Raw genomic sequence first — 19,881 nt, 5'->3', positions numbered from 1 at the left:
CTAAAGGAGATCAGCCCTGGGATTTCTTTGGAAGGAATGATGCTAAAGCTGAAACTCCAGTACTTTGGCCACCTCATGCGAGGAGTTGACTCATTGGAAAAGACTCTGATGCTGGGAGGGATTGGGGGCAAGAGGAGAAGGGACAACAGAGGATGAGATGGCTGGATGGCATCACTGACTCGATGGACATGAGTCTCAGTGAACTCCGGGAGTTGGTGATGGACAGGGAGGCCTGGCATGCTGCGATTCATGGGGTCGCAAAGAGTTGGACACGACTGAGTGACTGATCTGATCTGATGTAGAATGAGAGCTAATATGTGTTCCTTTTCATTTATTTAATAAGGAATGTTCAAGTTCACATTTGTAATTCCCAGAAGACAGAAAAAATTATTTTTCTGTGATTTTTCTATACATTTTACCATTTTGTTTTTTATAGGCAAGCCTAGCACACACTATATACATGGGCCAAGGTGCTACTCAGTATTAGAAAAAAAATCAACTTGGAAATTAAATCAAACAATTTTGTGATTGACAGTTGTGGCAGATTTTCTTCATCCTTATAAAGTTTTAAAATTCTTTGAATTTTAATGAAAGCCAATTTTATTTTAGGCATATTTGAGAAGCATCATATTTTTAATTTTTAATTATTTTTATTTTAAATTGAAATAGTTATTGATATAATTCACATGCATTTGTAAGAGATTAAATAAGAAGATCCTGAACCCAGGGCTGCTGCATTGCAGGCAAATTCTTTACAGTTCAAGCCACCAAGGAAGCCCAAATATTTACCTAGTTTCCCCCAATGGTAGCATCTTACGAATTTATAGTAACACACTGTAACCGGGAGATAGATATTGGTACAGTTCACAGTTTTTCAGATTTCCCCACTTTATCTGTGTTTGTTTGTATGTGTGCATGATATTTTTTAGTAGTATCCAATTATTATATACTTTCTCACTTTTGACACTTTGTACTACTTTTCTTTTATAATAAAATCAGAGAATATAAACTAACTTAAAAGAACATACGAGAAATCAGCATCCAACTCTAATAATGAGGGTGAAATCCAGTTATATAGTCATTATATGTTTCTTCTTCTTCCTCTCCCCTCAGAGGAAAACACCACCCTATATTCAATATTTTAATATTTTACTACATATATAGTGAAGGAAAGGAAGCCATGGTCTGCTGAAGTCCATGGAGTCACAATGAGTCAGACACGACTTAGTGATGGAACAACAACAACATATATACAGTTAGATACAAGCAATATATGTTAAAGTTTTTGAAGTGTCAGACTCGGAACAAAGGGTATCATAAAGTACCTATAGCATCTGAATGTAAGCATAACATATTGTATGTTCCTTTTGTTGAGCCTTGAAATCATTTTCATTTAACCATGATTATAGCAGAGAATGCAATGAACATTCCCGTTCATGGGTGGATGTTGAGGAGTTTCTCAGAATAGTAGTGGACTTTTCAGATACTAGGTTAAGTGAAAGTCACTCAGTTGTGTCCGAGTCTTTGCCACCTCATGGACGATACAGTCCATGAATTCTCCAGGCCAGAATACTGGAGTGGGTAGCCTTTCCCTTCTCCAGGGGATCTTCCCAACCCAGGGATCAAACCCAGGTCTCCCACGTTGCAAGCAGATTCTTTACCAGCTGAGCCACAAGGGAAGCCCACTAGGGTAAGGGCATGGTCAACTTCCCTGAATATTAGTAAACAGTTCTTTCTATTGGCTGCACATTTACAGTTAGTAGAAGTATATTGGAGTTCCTGTTTGTCTATATCGTTGCACTAACTTTTAAATTCTTTTTCTGTAAGATAGGTCCTATACTTTTGCATTCAGTCAGTTTAGTTGCTCAGTTGTGTCCGACTCTTTGTGACCCCATGGACTGCAGCACACCAGGCTTCCCTGTCAATCATCAAGTCCTGGAGCTTGCTCGAACTCATGTCCACTGAGTTGGTGATGCCATGCAACCATCTCATCCTTTGTCGTCCCCTTCTCCTCCTCCCTTCAATGTTTCCCAGCATCAGGTTCTTTACCAGTCAGTTTTTCGCATCAGGTGGCCAAAGTATTGGATCTTTAACTTCAACATCAGTCCTTCCAATGAATATTCAGGATTGATTTCCTTTAGGATTGATTGATTGACTGGTTTGATCTCCTTGCAGTCCAAGGGATTCTGAAGAGTCTTTTCCAACACCACAATACCAGTTTTGCATTAGAAAACCTCAATTTCCTTGCATAAAATTGTGTGAAATGTGTGTAAAATCTGTTCTTTGGTTAATAATACTGTATCACTTATAAATTTCCTATTTTTTTTTTTTACAACATAGTATTTCCTTATATTCTCAGAATTGTATTAGAAGTTTCAAGCTTCATTCAAATTTTTTCAAATCACTAAGAATAAATTTTCTAGACTTTCAACAGTAATATTAGATGCCAAAATACATGGAAGTATATCAAAGTTTTCAGTAAATATAAATTAGAAATCTAGCTGTCTATTCACACTAAGTCAAACAAGTGGGATCAAAATGTCATAAATATTTTAGCTAGGAGAAATTTATAAATTTTCTAACATATATTATACATGCTATATATATATATATATGCATATACACACATACACACAAAAGCTTTTTTGCTATGCTTCATAAAGGCTTAAGAAAGAACAACAACAACAAAAAAACAAGATGGAGAAATTGGAAAACAAAACTAAGTGAAATGAATATGAAATAGAAAAAGTGAAACAAACTAGATAAAAGTAAAAGTCCATCACAAAATCCAGTTGTTTTTAAACATGGCTGCTCATTGGAAACACATCTAGAGCTTTGGAGAAGAAAGCAATTCCTGGGCATTTTGAGAATTTGATATTCAAGCTCCAACTAAAAATCTTAACTTATCTACTTAAAAAATAATAATTATATACTGGACCTATAAAATAGAAAACCTCAATTCTCACATTTGTAAAATAATACTATCTACTTCACAAGTTGTGATTAGTTCTAAATATGAAAATCCATATGAAAGCACTTTGCATAGTTTCTGGCACCCAAAAGAAATTCAAACATTTTATATCAAAATGTGAAAAAGTACTTGGAGAAGGCAATGGCACCCCACTCCAGTACTCTCACCTGGAAAATCCCATGGACGGAGGAGCCTGGTGGGCTGCGGTCCATGGGGTCGAGAAGAGTCGGACATGACTGAGTGACTTCACTTTCACTTTTCACTTTCATGCATTGGAGAAGGAAATGGCAACCCACTCCAGTGTTCTTGCCTGGAGAATCTCAGGGATGGGGGAGCCTAGTGGGCGGCCATCTATGGGGTCGCAGAGTCAGACACAACGGAAGTGACTTAGCAGTAGCAGTGAAAAAGTACAAAGTGTTCTGCTTTAAACTGGATCAATCAAGATGTCTCCTTAGGTGATATTTTTTGTTGTTGTTGTTAAATCTCTCAGTCATGTCCAACTCTTTGTGACCTCATGAATTGCAGCATCCCAGGCTTCCCTGTCCTTCACTATCTCCCGGAGCTTTTTCAAACTCATATCCATTGAGTTGGTGATGCCTTCCAACCATCTCATTCTCTGTCACTCCCTTCTCCTCCTGCCCTCAATCTTTCCCAGCTTCAGAGTCTATTTCAATGAGTTGGCTCTTCTCATCAGGTGGCCAGAGTATTGGAGCTTCAACTTTAGCATCAGTCCTTTCAATGAATAATGAATCCCATGAATATGTGAAAGGGTGATATCTTTGGTGTTAATTAATTAAACCCCCTTTTATTGGTGTTTATGGTTAAACATGATAATAACAACAGGCTCATGCAATCTAGTACTGCTTCTGGCTGTTCTCAGACCCTAAGACTATTTCAAATAGTGCAGGAGGCACAAGAGACTCTGATTCAATCCCTGGGTCAAGAAGATCCCCTGGAGAAGGAAATGGCAGTTGGCTTCAGTATTCTTGCCTGGAAAATTCCACAGACAGAGGAAAAAATAATAATCTTCCAATCACCTAAAAGTCTTTAACCTAGTCCTACCTTAGTAAACATGAGATTGCCAGACTGTCAGAATTATAAAAATGCAATGACCTTGTGAGCATCCAGAAGAGGTGGTCCTCTAACAGAAGACTTCAGGCAAATAGATGGAAAGGCAAGAATAATTGAATGAGTTATGAGGTTACCTTGAGATTCCAGAATCCTCTCATATCCTGAGGACATGCCAAGGACATAGTTTCTGGGGACAAATTTGGTTTGATCTATAGTCACATTTTTGGCTATCTAGAATTGCCTTTGTTGTCCTGAGCAGAGTGTACATCCACTGAAGAGAGAATAGACCTCCAGCAGAATGAATGCCTGGCTGTGAATGTGACGTTCGTGAATAGGGTTTAATAGCTCAAACTATTAGAATGATTAGAAATCTAGTATATTTTCAAAGATGAACAATAGTATCTTTGCTCAAATATTAGCAGACTTCATCAGAGCAAATTTTTCTGTAAGTAGTCAGCAGAAAAATAAGCAGACAATAATGCTGTTGAGAGAATGGCCTCTGAAATCAGAAAGCTGTGCCAGATACCAGTTGTGTGATCTTAGAAAAGTTATGTAATCCCTTTGTCAGTTTTCTCATCTTTAACAGTATTTACAATGTGAGTTTATTATGAGAATCAAGTAGGATATTTTATCAAAACAAAAAATATGCATGGTAAATTTTAACTTATCCACCAGAAAGTCCTCCTGAAGGGGAATGTCTAAACTATATAGAATTTCAGTCCACAAGGAGTAATTCCATGCTGACTTGGAAGTAACAAAAGCTAGAGAGAAACCAACCAAGCCACATTAGACTTCAAAAAAACTCAGTCAAGTGTGTGAGACTAAGTGTGACAGAATGGACAAAGTGAAGTTCTATGCATTCAGAATTTTAAAACCTCAGAAATAATGAGAGAAACTCCCAACTGCCAAGACCAGTTATTTGGAGGTGATCAGCCAGGTTCCTGGAAGGAAACAAAAAGCACCCACTTCTGGGGTTTTAAAGAGACTTTTTTTTTATTGGGGTTTCTTTGCTTTATAATGTTGTGTTAGTTTCTGCTGTACAACAAAGTTAATCAGTTATATGTGTCATATATCACCACTGTTTTGGATTTCATTCCATTTAGGTCACTACAGAGTACTAAGGAGAGTTCCTTGTGCTATAGAACAGGCTCTCAAGTTATATCTTTTTTATACGTATTAATGTATATATGTCAATCCCAATTTCCCAAATTATCCCAAACATCCTTTCCCCACTTAGTGTCCATGTTGTTCTCTACATACATGTCTCTATTTCTACCTCACAAACAGGTTCATTGGTACAATTTTTTCTAGAATCTGCACATATGCATTAATATACAATATTTGTTTTTCTGTTTCTGACATATTTTATTTTATATGACACTCTCTAGGTCTATCCACGTCTACAAATGACCCAGTTTCATTCTTTAATGGTTGAGTGATACTCTGTTGTGTGTATATATGTGTGTGTGTGTGTGTGTGTGTGAGTTGTTCGGTTGTGTCACAGCCTTTTGCGACGCCATGAACTGTAGCCTGACAGGCTCCTTTGTCCATGGAATTCTCCAGGAAAGAATACTGGAGTGGGTTGCCATTTCCTTCTCCAAGGGATCTTCCTGATCCAGGGATTGAACACGGGTCTCCTCTTAGATGGCCAGGTCAATGCCCACATAGGGGATGATGCTCAGAACCTGTTGGGCAGGTAAGCTATTGTAGAAGGCGCGGGGCCCCTCTCACTCCAGAACCGGCCACTCACAGTCCAGCAGCCTCTTTTGCTGGCCCGTCAAGCAAAGGGTCAGCCGCGTCTTCAGCACCTCCATGGGGTAGATGATGGTTTGGGATGTGGCACCAGCCAGGGAGCCGGCCACAAGGTGCTCTTGCACGTGCGGTGTCTGCTGTTGCCCCTGGATGGCTCACTTGATCTGCTCATAGGCCATGAATTTGATGTCCGACTCAGGTGCAATCTTGAGCACGTTAATCCGTTGCCACACCACAGGGAGCACACGGCCCTCTCTTGGATCATGCTCCTTCCGGAGGCCCCCCAGGATGTTTGGCCGGTTGCTCTTGGAGGTGTGGATCTGCGTGAAGACCTTGAGACGGTCCAGAGGGGCTGTGCCTCTACAGGGCATGGCACCTGCCTCTGCGTCCGCCACCAGCTGCTTCCACCACTCCCCAGTCAGCTTCTCCTGCTCCAATAACTCATCTGGGGTGGTCAGGCACTAGCCAATATCCAGGACCATGGAATGCTTCCAGAAATACAGCACGTCTTCTACGTTCTCCAGTGAATGCAACAGGAACTAGTCACGCCACTCCTGCCAGTCAATGGGCATGGTGCTATCGCGTGTCTATGCTGTGCAGGATTTTCTCTGCTCCAGCTAGATGGAAATGCTCAGGGCTGGGAAACTCTGCTGGATCTGAGAGACATTGAAATGGCCATCCTGATTGTGGTCCAGACTGGAACAGAAGTAGAAGGCGTTGTCCCTGCTCCTGCAGGTAGAGGATAAACTCCTCTAGGTCAAGGCCGCCATCTGGGTCAGTGTCACCCTCAGGGGAGATGCCCTGTTGGCCGCCGTGGTCCTGGTGGCCCCAGCCCAGGCAGGCCAGTCCCTGGAGCAACTTGCGGATGTCCACGCGATCATGCTTATTACTGTCCAGCTCCTTGAAAAGAAGACCCCAGCCCTGACGCCTCTCCCCACCCCTCCCTACATGGCGCCTGGCCACAGAGGGGAAGGGAGGCTCAGCGGTGGCCTCAGCCGCTGCTTGACGGCTTCTCCTCCCCTCCCTCTCCTGGGGCCCTGCCAGCCTCAGCGCTGCCTGCTGGGCCCTGGCACTTGTAGAAGGCAGTGACTGTACACACACACACACACACACACACACACACACCTCCTTTATCCATTCATTTGATGGACATTTAGGTTGCTTCCACTGTAAATAGTGCTTTTACAGAGGTTCCTTAAAAAGTGAAAATTGAATTATCATATGACCCATCAATCTCACTTCTGGGCGTATACCCAGAGAAAACCAAAATTTAAAAGGAGACTTTATTGAAGGAGATGTTTACAGTGGTATAAGTGAAGTTAAAGAAATTCACAAAGAATGGGAACAGGAAGGGAGTAATGAGAATGAGAAACCATTGCTATCCCTGAGGTGAAGAGGCAAGGGAGGACTGGTGTTTTCAGAGCTTAGGGAAAGCTAGAGCCTCCAGAAAGAAAGGCCTGATGGAAGCTATGGCTGAAAAACAGCTCCTCAGAACTCCAGTTTAAAAATCATCTTGCTGCTGCTGCTGCTGCTAAGTCGCTTCAGTCATTTCCGACTCTGTGCAGCCCACCAGGCACCCCCGTCCCTGGGATTCTCCAGGCAAGAACACTGGAGTGGGTTGCCATTTCCTTCTCCAATACATGAAAGTAAAAAGTCAAAGTGAAGTTGCTCAATCGTGTCTGACTCTTAGCGACCCCATGGACTGCAGCCTACCAGGCTCCTCCGTCCATGGGATTTTCCAGGCAAGAGTACTGGAGTGGGGTGCCATTGCCTTCTCCAAAGATCACCTTGAGTTACTGTTAAATAGAAAGTCCTGGTTATGTCTCTCTATAATATTTAAGCCCAGATTCTTCAGTTTTAACAAGACCTCAAGTGATTCCTGTGCTATTGGGGTTCCATCCTTGGGCCATGCAAGGACATAGAGAAACTTAATCACTGCCACATCCAAGACATATAAGCAATGAAGCATCTAGCTCCCTGGCAGCCTAGATGTTAAAGAGTCTGCCTGCAATGTGGGAGATCCAGGTGATCCAGGAGATCCTCTGGAGAAGGAAATGGCAATCCACTCCAATACTCTTGCCTGGGAAATCCTGTGTATGGAGGAGCCTGGCAAACTACAGTCCATGGGGTCACAAAGAGTCAGATTTAACTGAGCGACTTCACTTTACTGTCGTCACTTCACTTCTGCAGTTTTAACAAGACCTCAAGTGATTTCCTGGAGAAGGCAATGGCACCCTACTCCAGTACTCTTGCTTAGAAAATCCCATGGATGGAGGAGCCTGTTAGGCTGCAGTCCATGGGGTCGATAAGAGTCGGATACGACTGAGGGACTTCACTTTCACCTTTCACTTTCATGCATTGGAGAAAGAATTGGCAACCCACTCCAGTGTTCTTGCCTGGAGAATCCCAGGGACGGGGGAGCCTGGTGGGCTGCCATCTATGGGGTCTCACAGAGTCAGACACAACTGAAGGGACTTAGCAGTAGCAGCAAGTGATTTCCATGCTATTGGGGTTCCATTTTTGGGGCATGCTATAAGAAGCAAGGACACAGAGAAACTTAGTAACTGCCACATCCAGGGCATGTAAGCAGAGAAGCATCTGAAAAAGAAGTGTTCCTTGTCCATGTGTTAATAGCAGATGAACCTTTTCCTCCTCTACCCTATGGAAACTGTATATAGGGTAGAGTTTCCTGATGTAAATTGGATTCAGAGTAGATGAGATAAAAAATCCCTTTTCTTATGTAATACTATACTATAAAACTCATTTACCCAAAACTAAAATTAGATTTAGGGAAGTGAACAGAACATAAAGGAAAACATGATTTCAAATGCAGTTTTAAAACACACTGCCATGAAATAAGCATCCTGTCTTCAAAACTTACTACATTAGGTTTAGAGAAATAATGGAAATTATACAAACCAAAATACTGTAGCACCTATTTCTGGATAATAGAATACCAGAGATTGGTATTTTCCTCTTGTTTAGATTTTTTTTTAACTATTTCTATACTCAACATGTATTATAGCAAAAACAATATAAATTTTAAAAATGAACAAATATAGATATTTGATAATATTTAAATTCAAAAGTTGCTTTCTGCATATAGTTCTAAGTGACAGATACCTCTAATAGTTTGAGAAAAATATTTAAAACATGAATCATTATATTACTTACATGTGTAAAGCTTCTAGAGTATCATAGTAAAATAAACTTTTGTACCATAAATAAATCATCAAAGTTGAGATTGAAAGCTTCTATAGAGAAAATGAGTTGCTGGAGAAACAAACACAGTGCATCACTTCTTACAGATGATTCTTTACCTGATCAGGCAAATGTGAGTGTCACTATGTCCATAGAATAGAGGAGAAAAAGACCATGAGCTATCACATGTACAAAAGAAAAGCTCTTTTATTTCCACCTGTGGGATTGTCCTATGATTTAACATTTGGCTCTGTTCTTCCCAATCCCTCATCCCAATAAGACAGTACTTTTTATAGCTTTAACAGTCATTTTTTTTTTTTTTTTTAAGGCTACCCACTCCAGTATTCTTGGGCTTCCCTTGTGGCCCAGCTGGTAAAGAATCTGCCTGCAAGGAGGGAGACTTGGGTTTGATCCCTGGATTTGGAGGATACCCTGGAGAAGGGAAAGGTTACCCACTCCAGTATTCTGGCCTGGAGAATTCCATGGATTGTATAGACTATGGGGTCACAAAGAGTTGGACATGACTGAGCGATTTTCACTTTCATTTCCAGAACTTTTTTTTTTTCATATATGATATTATACATGTTTAAATGCCATTCTGTTTTGACATAGCTTCCAAGTTTCTTTAACATTTCTGAGAATTTTGATATGGTTTTTCTGTTAGTATCTACCATTCAAAGTAAAGGGATGGTGGAGGAGGGCCAAGGAAGTTACAGAAAGTTTATATATATTTATATATATATATATCTCTCTCTCAAAGAGTCCACTGTATCTCCTATTTTCTTATGTGGGAAATATGCATAAGTGAGATTAAATCTGAATAAATAAAGGAGAGTCAGAAAATCATTCTTAATGTCAATATCTTCAAAGTCTTGAGAGAAAATTATTTTCTCTCAAACTTAGGATCTTATATATAGTCAAACTGGCATTAAAATAACATGGCAAAGCATTTTCCAGAAAAGTGAAGATTCAGAAAATTTCTCTGCCTAAAGCTGTGCCTGAAAGAAATTCTAAAACTGGTATTCCATCAAACTAATTAAAAAAAATTGAAAGATATGGAACTTAAGAAAGAAAGTTGAGAGAAAACTAGCAAAGAGTAAATACATAGCTAAGAATAATTTGTGTCATGAAAGTGAAAGTGTTAATCATTCAGTCGTGTCCAACTCTTTGCTACTCCATGGACTGTAGCCTGCCAGGCTCCTCTGTCCATGGAATTCTCCAGGCAAAAATACCTGAGTGGGGTGCCATTCCCTTCTCCAGGGGATCTTCCTGACCCAGGGCCTGAACCTAGTTCTCCTTAATTGCAGACAGATTCTTTACCATCTGAGCCACCAGGGAAGCATACAGAATTATAAAATTATTATTTCAGTAACAATATCTCTTCTCCCAGCTGTAGATACTGGAAAGGGATCTTTCCTTCCTTTCCAGTAGCACTTCCTTGGCCTCTACCTCAATTGCCTAATCACTGTGCTATGTTAATAAATACCATGGTAATAGTATAATTGGTGTATCTAAAACTAAATTAATCATTTCATAATAAATTTCATCACTCCTACTGAGTTCAATATTTTCTTCTGACTTACTCTCAAATCTTTAAGATAGCAGATGACTGCTGATTGCTTTCTATTTTGTAGTATTTCTAAGAATTTCTCCACAGGAAAGATGTGATTCCAATTATTGGTCAAAAGACATTACAACCTAAGATAGTGTGGTGTCAGGCACCCATGAAAATACATATATTTTTCTTTTCTGGTAAAGGAAACCTTAACATTTATACCTACCAGTACTCTACTTGAGGTAACTGTAGAATGAGAGAGCCAACCATCGTATTTCTCTGTCTGACCTTCCCCAAGTTCCACTCATGTGTAGGAACCCTAGAAGTTCTAACTGTCTCTAAACTGATTATTGGGATTTCCACAGGGACATCATATTAGGAACTAGCTCCTAATTGTGGAATATAAATCTTCTCCTATTTTCCTCTGGTGGCTCATTATGATGCTGCTTCCTATTAACTAAAGGGATCACACCAGTGTCTGCCTAGGTTTCCAGTGTACTGCTTAAACTCGCAGAAGCCAAGTGAAGGCTGCTGTTGCCTAAGGCCAGAATCTTGGGTACCTTTGCCAATAACTCACATTTTCTGTAGTGTTGGTCCTAGAGAGATCACTGCCATTGCCAGCCTAGCTGCTGCAGGCATCTGTACCTCAGCCATCTGCAATTGCCGTACTTGCTTTAGCCATAAGACTTCCACCAGTGGTGAGACAGTGCTCTCAGAGTCCATGAGAGTGATAGAGTAATGAGATTTATTCATTTATTCTACTCTTTCCTGAAGAGTCAGGCCTGAGTGAACAGGAGATAGGCCAGTGGAGACAGGGATGAGGCCATATTATTTCTCTATGAAGCACTCTTGGTGAACACAGTCATCTTGTTTTTTGCACCAGTTCCACTCTCTTTCCCTCCATGTCCCTATACCCATGATTCAAACAGTCCATCCAAACTGACTATAAAGAGCCCATTTGACCCAGCCTTCAGATGAGTGCAGATCTCCTTGAAATCTAAAATTATGTTCAAGCTGAATCTCTACCAAAAAAAGAAAAAGAGGGGAAAAGGACACTTAGAAAATTATTTCTGTTCTATCTGCTTTGTATTTCAGAAACTGCTCTCAAAATAAGTTCAAAAGAATTTAAAAAAAGGAAGAAACAGACGCAAATGCTAGTGATATGCTGAAAATAGTAAAAAAAAAAAAAAAAAAACAGAAAAACAAACAAACAAAAAAACCTGATGATCATACATACATTAACTTTATAATAGTATTTACAAAATGGTAAGATACAGCAGCTACAAGGCATGCTGCCAGCGGGCTGCACAGTGCTGATTTCTGCAGTGCCCGTGAGTCTGTGCAGCAAATCTTTGGGAAAGAGAATGGTGGGGTCTAATGTTAGCAGCGGTGGAGCAGCCCCCTAGGGAAGGCCTATATAGATAACACAATAATAACTGCAGGGTGGACACCAGAGGTTACATGGCTGTTAGCTGCATTTGAGAAATCAATTAGGTAGGCCACTGAGAAGTTTAAACTGAAAAGAGAGTTATTTGATATTTTAGTAGAGAAACTCACTAGGATATATGAAGTAGAGTTTAAGAAAAATGATACTGAGGAAAAATATTATTTTAGTATGAGTATACTCACTCATATGAGTGAGTATATACATAGACTCATATACTAGGAAACAGATTGTTAGAAATTTTAGGAGGAACTGAGGCAGATGCTAAGAAAAAGATATTTATTGCTTATGTAAAAATGGCTTAAAGAATACTTTTTTAAAATAATAAAAATGATGGATCAGGAATTAGAAGATTTAGAACTGAAATCAAATTATTTTTCTTTGAGAATCAGTAGTTTTCAGAACTGCAATTCTTGAATAAAAACTTCTCTAAGTTGGATCTTGGGAGAGGTTGAAGAAGTAGTCGTAAGGATAATTGTCAAAGAGCAGCCTTTTTACTGAATAACTCGTGCTTCCTTTGAGGTTTTTTTTTTTTTTTTTTTTCTTCATCTGTAAAGAAAAGAATATCTAAATTTCCGATAAGATTTTAGATTAAACAATGTACCTAAAACCACGTAGAGCTTCCCAGGTGGTGCTAGTGGTAAAGAACCCACCTGACAATGCAGGAGACTTAAAAGGTACGGGTTCGGTTCCTGGGTCGGGAAGATTCCTAGAAGGAGAGCATGGCAACCCACTCCAGTATTCTTGCCTAGAGAATCCCATGGACAGAGGATCCTGGTGTTGCTACAGCCCATTGGGTCACAAAGAGGTTGACTGAAGCGACTTAGCATGCAAAACCAAATAAAATCACCTAACACTGATTTCTATTTGAGAACATCTATGCACTAAAATGACTTCCCTCCTAGCTCAGGTGGTTTAAAAAAAAAAAAAATCACTTGCAATGCAGGAGACCTGGGTTCAATCCCTGAGTTGTGAAGATCCCTTGGAGAAAGAAATGACTACCCACTCCAGTATTCTTGCCTGGAATATCCCATGGACAGAGAAGCTTGGCGGGCTACAGTCCATGGGGTCATAAGTGTTGGACACGATGCAACTTAGTGACTAAACCACAACCACCATGCACTAAAAATACAATGGGTTTTTATTTTTAAATTATTTTCCCAAGTTAGTATTTGAGAAGTTTCAAACCTACAGGAAAGTTGAAAGAATGGTACAATAAACTGTGCAAACTCTTCACCAAAATTCTTCAATTCTTAACATTTGCTCATATCCATATTCCTTTAACTCTATTGTGTTATAACTAAAATACCTTAGGATGCATCCATCTCCCAGAATAAGAATATTCTTCTACATACTCACACGTTAAAATACTCTAGAAATTTAAAATTGATCTTATTATCTAAAATGGATCCCATATTTAATTTTCCCCATCACAATAATAATATCCTTTGTAACTTTTTTTAATTGTTTCTTTGTATTTTCAGTTTTTTACTTTGTTTTTATTCCAAAAAGCAATCAAGGATCATACACAGCATTTATTGATTCCCAGCATTTTCCAATGGGATTGCTATATGGCACTAGTGGTAAAGAACCCACCTGCCAATGCAATAGACATGGGTTCGATCCCTAGTTTGGGAAGATCCCCTGGAGGAGTAAATGGCAGCCCACTCCAGGAAGCTTGCCTGGAAAATTCCACAGACAGAGGACCTTGGCAGGCTACAGTCCCTAGGGTCACAAAGAGACATGACTGAGCACAGAGTGTATAAATAATAATTTCATTTCCAAATTAATAACGCTGATTTTTTAAGTCTCTAAGCCCACTTTCTCTCAATTCGGATTATCTGAGTGTTTCCTCATGATTAGATTCTAGTTACAAATAGGAATTCTGGGTTTTGGTTGGATAATGCATTCTTAGATATTGTGTACTTCTCAGTCCTTCAACCATGGAGAGAAATATGTTTGTCCCATTATCAGGGAGACTGAATGATTTCAGGTGATGCTAGATTTCTCAATTATAAAGTTATTTTTGTTAAGGCAAGTTCATGTGCCAGATGCACAGAGAGACTAAACAAACTGAAATACTGACGTTTGGAGCAGAGAAAGTTAATTGCAGGCCATGCAAGGAAATGGGTGACTCTTGCCCTAAAAAGTCATGAACTCCCCAAAGGGTTTCAGCAAAGTCCTTTTTTTTTTTGGCTGCACTGGGTCTTTGTTGCTATGCAGGAGCTTTCTCTAGGTGCGGGGTGCAGGCTTCCCATCGTGGTAGTTTCTCACGTTGCCCGGCAAGGGCTCTAGGGCGTGTGGGCTTCAGTCGTTGCAGCTCCTGAACTCTGGAGCACAGAATTAGTAGTTGTGGCTGACAGGCTTTGTTGTTCCGCCGCATGTAGAATCTTCCTGAACCAGAGCCTGAACAGATTTCCCCTGCGTGGCACTTTTAGAAGTCAGGTGAGGGGAGGTGGGTCACAGGGTCTATGATCAGCTTGTGCACAATTCTCTGATTGGCTGGTGGTGAGGTCGCAGTGAGGTGTCACAGGGGTTAGCATTCTCAGTCCTTAGGCTCCAGGAAGACTGGGGCTATGTATTCAGGGTCATCAAGTCATTAACATCTTCCAGTGGGGGCAGGAGTTCAAGGCTGCAAAACAACTCAAGAAATTTGCATCACATACTATAATCTGGGTACTTCAGAGAGGAGCTAAAGCAGAGAATGTGGGGAAGGCCTGTCCTGGGAAGACCCCCTTAAGGTCCTTCTCGGTTACACCTTTGCCTTTTCTAAGTATTAAGCAATATATGGCTATGATAATATGTTTTTCATAAAAAGGGTATTGCAAAACTCTTTAAAAGACAATTTTTAAAAATACTCAAAACATGAAGCAAGTCAGTTTAAATATTATCTCTTACTTTCATTGCCATCCTCCCAGCTGAATAAATGTAATCTTTTCAGCCCTAATCTCTACTAGGGAACACTATAAATGCCAAGGTAGTCTCTTGCATAGAGATACTAGAAATTGGAATGAGAGTATTTTCTGTATCTAGGAGGTGAAATCTTGTTTAAAATTTATCTTTCTAAACAAATACATTTGTGAGTTCTTGAATATTTATTTTCAGAAATGATTCAAAGTGTTGGTGCTGGAGGTGAGTGAAGCTGGCAGCTGCAGCTCTATTTCAAGGTCCTTTGGGATGGGTAATGCTGTGGTCATGACTTAGAAACACAACTTTCCCAGCCCCACTTCCTTCAATTACATGAAACTGGAGCCTGTTTTATATCTCTTTGACTGACTGAAAGTCCCACTAATGTCAACACCATACCCCCAATCCACACACATGATCCTTAGAAAATAATAAGACAATCCACATCTTTCTGCTGAACCTCAATTTTTTTTTTTTTCTGCTGGCTGATGGCAATAGCCTGTAACTCTACCTCAATCCTTTTTCTTAAAAAAAAAAAAAAAAATCCCCGCTAAATGCTGCCTGTTATTGGTAATTTAGCAAATGTTTCCATCTCTCTTTTCTTCCTTTTCCTTCCTACTCTATCAATGACTCAAATGCACATCTAAAAGTAAATTAAATGTATATTCCATATATATTTTAAATTATAGAATATTCCTCACTTAGTGTATTATATTATAAAGCTAATTTAAATATATGAATATCAAAACTGGAGAAATTAATGTCAATAGTTTTCAAAGTTTTTTATTGAAATGTAATTGACATACAGCACTGTATTGGTTTCAGGTATGCAATATGATTTGCTATTTGTGTATATAGTAAAATGATAAGCACAGTAAGACCAGTTAACATTTGTATCCAACACCCTACAGAGTTACAACTTTTCCCTGTGATGAGAAATTTTAAGATCTACTTTCTTAGCAGTATTAATAACTATAGTCACCATGTTGTACATTGTTATTTGATCATCTTCACACATTTTTCCTACTCATTCTCTCCCTTTCTTTGTTGATCTCATATCACTTTAATGGATTTAAATGGATTTACCTTGTTTCTTTTGAGATAAAAATAGACATGGGTCTTAAATATGGGCTTCAGTTTCCAACAGGCTAGGATCCTACCTACTCCATCCAGCCTTATCTTTTACTGTCTGTCTCATACACCTACCCTTCTTCCAGTTTCTTGAATAGGTGTTGCTCTCTCCTACTACAGGGATTTTACACATGTTATTTTATCTTCTGGAATATATCTTATTTTCTTCTGCTTCCTATTCTCATCTGGATAAATAGACTCTAAAGTTCTTGTTATAGATGTTTTTAATGGTTAAATACCCAAGATTTTAGTTAATTAATTAACTAATGGAGACATTAGTAAGATATTGTAACTAGTTCAAAAGAGATTTCAAAGAACACACCAAACACACATGTATATATACACACCTATGTGCTGCATGTACTAGTTGTCTCAGTCTTCTCCTACTCTTTGAGACTCCATGAACTGTAGCCGAGGCTTCCTTGGTAGCTCAGCTGATAAAGAATCCAAGTGCAATGCAGGACACCCTGGTTTGCTTCCTGAGTGGGGAAGTTCCCTTGGAGAAGGGATAGGCTACACACTCTAGTATTCTTGGGCTTCCCTTGGTGGCTCAGATGGTAAAGAATCCGCCTGCAATGTGGGAGACCTGGGTTCGATCCCTGGGTAGAGAAGATTCCTGGAGGAGGGCACGGCAACCCACTCCAGTATTCTTGCCTGGAGAATCCCTATGGACAGAGGAGCCTGGCAGGCTGCAGTCCATGGGGTCACAAAGAGTCAGACATGACTGAGTAACTAAGCTCAGCACAACATAGTGGACTGTAACCCAGATATGGAACATGCCTCTCTTAAGTCTCCTGCATTGGTAGGCAGTTTCTTTACCACTAGTACTACCTGGGACACCCATACTTACCTCTACATGTGTGTGTTTGAGTGTGTGTTGTGTTGTGAGTGTTGTGTGTTTAGCTGTTTGCACATGTGTATTTATGGAGAGAGGCAGGCAATGAAGAATGCTGAGATGAGTTTATAAAATTAGGTAAAGGTGATCAGTATCCACAGGGCAACAATCAGTTGTATTCTACTTGATGAAATATGTTTGTATTTCTATGGACAAGAACCATTTGCATTATAATATGTGTTCTACAACTTATTAAACTGTGAAATGGCTCAAATACAATGAAAAGTGTAGATAATCTAGAGTGGTGCTCTGGTCATGACTTCCAGTGATCTTTTATGCCTCTTTCCAAGTCTCACCATTTTCCTCAATCAACTCCTCCATCATGATCATAAAATCTCAAAGCTTACTTCTCCTAGTAATAACATTCAGATATTGAGATTACTGAAGTCATAAAGTAAATTCTCTTTGAAAGTTTTCATAAGGGATCTTAGATCAGATTTTTGAAAGCCTGTATAATTTACTCTCCCAAGGGAATAATACTAAGTCTAAGAAACTCCACCAGATTTCTCTAGCCATACATGTAAATTTTGATGAATGCCTTCCTTTGCTATGTCAGCAAATTTACTAATTTTCATGTCCTACATGACTTTCTTAATTCCTGTAAGGCTGGGACCTGGGAAGCCAGGTACCAGGCCAATTTTCCTAACGTCTTATTTGACATTGACTCCAGACATAAACGATTTTTTTTTTCTTAAAAAGTACCTATCCTACTTGAGTTAATCAACATAATTAAAGTCCCTTGGACTGCAAGGAGATCCAATCAGTCCACCCTAAATGAAATCAGTCCTGAATATTCATTGGAAGGACTGATGCTGAAGCTGAAACTCCAATACTTTGGCCGCCTGATGTGAAGAGCTGACTCATTTGAAAAGACCCTGATGCTGGGAAAGATTGAAGGTGGGAGGAGAAGGGGATGACAGAGGATGAGATGGTTGGATGGCATCACCAACTCGATGGACATGAGTTTGAGTAAGCTCTGGGAGTTGGTGATGGACAGGGAAGCCTGGCCTGCTGCAGTCCATGGGGTCACAAGAATCAGACATGACTGAGCAACTGAACTGAACTAAATTGTCAAATACAATACTCCAGATAAGGTCTTGGTTATGCAATTGATTCCCCAAATTGTGTCATGATAAATCATGATAAATGGAAGACAGATTCTTATTGATCCCCAATAAATAACTATTTGCCAAAGTAATAAAAAGTAAGAAGATTTAGTAAGAGATTCTAGGAATTAGAATCAGACATGATTTTTAAATATTTTATTGTAGTTTTTAAAAACATAATTATGCATTCAAGTTAAGTAGAAAGAGAAAATACAGCTTTTTAAATCCAGATAAATATGACAATGAAACCATATCAACCACATTCAGACAAATAATCATAATCAAATGTCCCTCATCAGCTCATTCAGTCCTATCTAATTGAGTCTTCACTTATTGGATCTTTGGTTAAGAGTCTGTTTTCATAAAGCCCTTTGGCTTTTGGACTAAAATGAGTTCTGAAAGTCTGTCTCAGTCCACTGGTACAGTATGGAAGTTTTATAGCTGATGTGAGTTCAGAAGCTTGTATTTGAGAGTTTAAAGTATCAAAAGTTCAAAGTACCTGGAACAGTAATTTCCCACAGGCTTTGAGACTGTCCTTGGTTGAAGATTATATTAAAGCCCTCTGGTAAACTCTAAATTAAAGTTTAGGTAAACTCTAAATTAAAATAAAATCTCATTTTAAATGATAGATTTAATGGCTGTGATTTATTTAATAATATAACCCAAAATATCAATATGGAAAAGATCATATTTCTCTTTCGAGGTAGAGAATAATTTAGAAGAATTTTGATGAGTGTTTCTGCAGGTAAAACATAGTATAGTCAGCAATAGCATTGATACATCTCCAGGGAATTCCTATGGTGGCATACAAATTCTGAAATATGTGCATTAATTTATCTACACACATTTAACAAAGGAAGATCTTGTTTCTCCTAATTGGACAGATTTTCCCATATAATAATTTACAATACTAGCATAGTAAAGAAATCTAATTCTATGTAGCATTTCTCTGGGAAATTTCAAAGTTAGTTTTACATATTAAAGTTATGCTGAGACTTTCCTTTTATTCCTTTAACATATTTGAAATTTGATATTGAGAAGACAAACTCAAAATATTTATCAGAAGATAGAATTTGACACTTATTAAGAAAGGATCATCCGTGCCTAAAGATGCCTATTTAAGCACAGTGAGAAGAAAGCATTTAACAATACACGTGGAAGGTAATGTAATTATAAAGAACCCTAGGTCTTTCATATGTAAGAAAAATTTTTTTTTCTTTTTTCTTTAATATCAAAGCATAATTAATTCAACATAAAGCATAAGAAAAGTGTTTGGTAAAACATGAAATCTCTGCTGAGGAAATCAGGTGAAGCAGGTAAAAAAAAAATAATAATAATATTTCACAAAGTAGTCAAAGGCATTAGTCAGTAAACCTAGAAAGTAATTCTAATGAGATTAAGTGAAATTTGACAGACTTTTATTTAACACCTTTCCTCACTTTACAGACTTAGGTATTATATTCCACTGCAAATAAAATTTGCTTCCCAAGCTTTCTCTTTCATTAGTCTTTTTCATAGTGTAAAACTAACTGACTTTTTATTTGAGGACAGTGGTTCTCGCTTGGGTCTGAGAGTTCAAAAGTATTTTCAAAATAGTATCACGATGTTTTATGTTAACAGACAATGTGTTAATCATTGTTATCATAATTCAATAAATACAAATGTTAATTTTCCATTTTAACATCCAATTAGTTAAATATTGAAAATTATAATTCCCATAAACAAAAGCTATTTGGCATCCTTAGAGAATTTTAATAATTTTGGTCCAGAGACCAAAAAGATTGACAACTGCTGCTTTAGGCCAAAACACTTCTTTTTTCTTGAAAAACAAAAGCACTCGCACATACA

General features: G+C 38.8%; 1 pseudogene; it reads right to left on the bottom strand.

The window, feature by feature from the left end:
- Nucleotides 1–5,682: 5,682 nt before the first annotated feature.
- On the bottom strand, nt 5,683–11,204 carry LOC104988643 (annotated as a pseudogene).
- Between the last annotated feature and the right edge of the window lie 8,677 nt (nt 11,205–19,881).

Source organism: Bison bison, unplaced genomic scaffold (genome assembly GCF_000754665.1).
Source record: "Bison bison bison isolate TAMUID 2011002044 unplaced genomic scaffold, Bison_UMD1.0 scf7180017864139, whole genome shotgun sequence".
Classification (NCBI taxonomy): Eukaryota; Metazoa; Chordata; class Mammalia; order Artiodactyla; family Bovidae; genus Bison; species Bison bison.
This window is presented reverse-complemented; position numbering and strand designations above follow the sequence as displayed.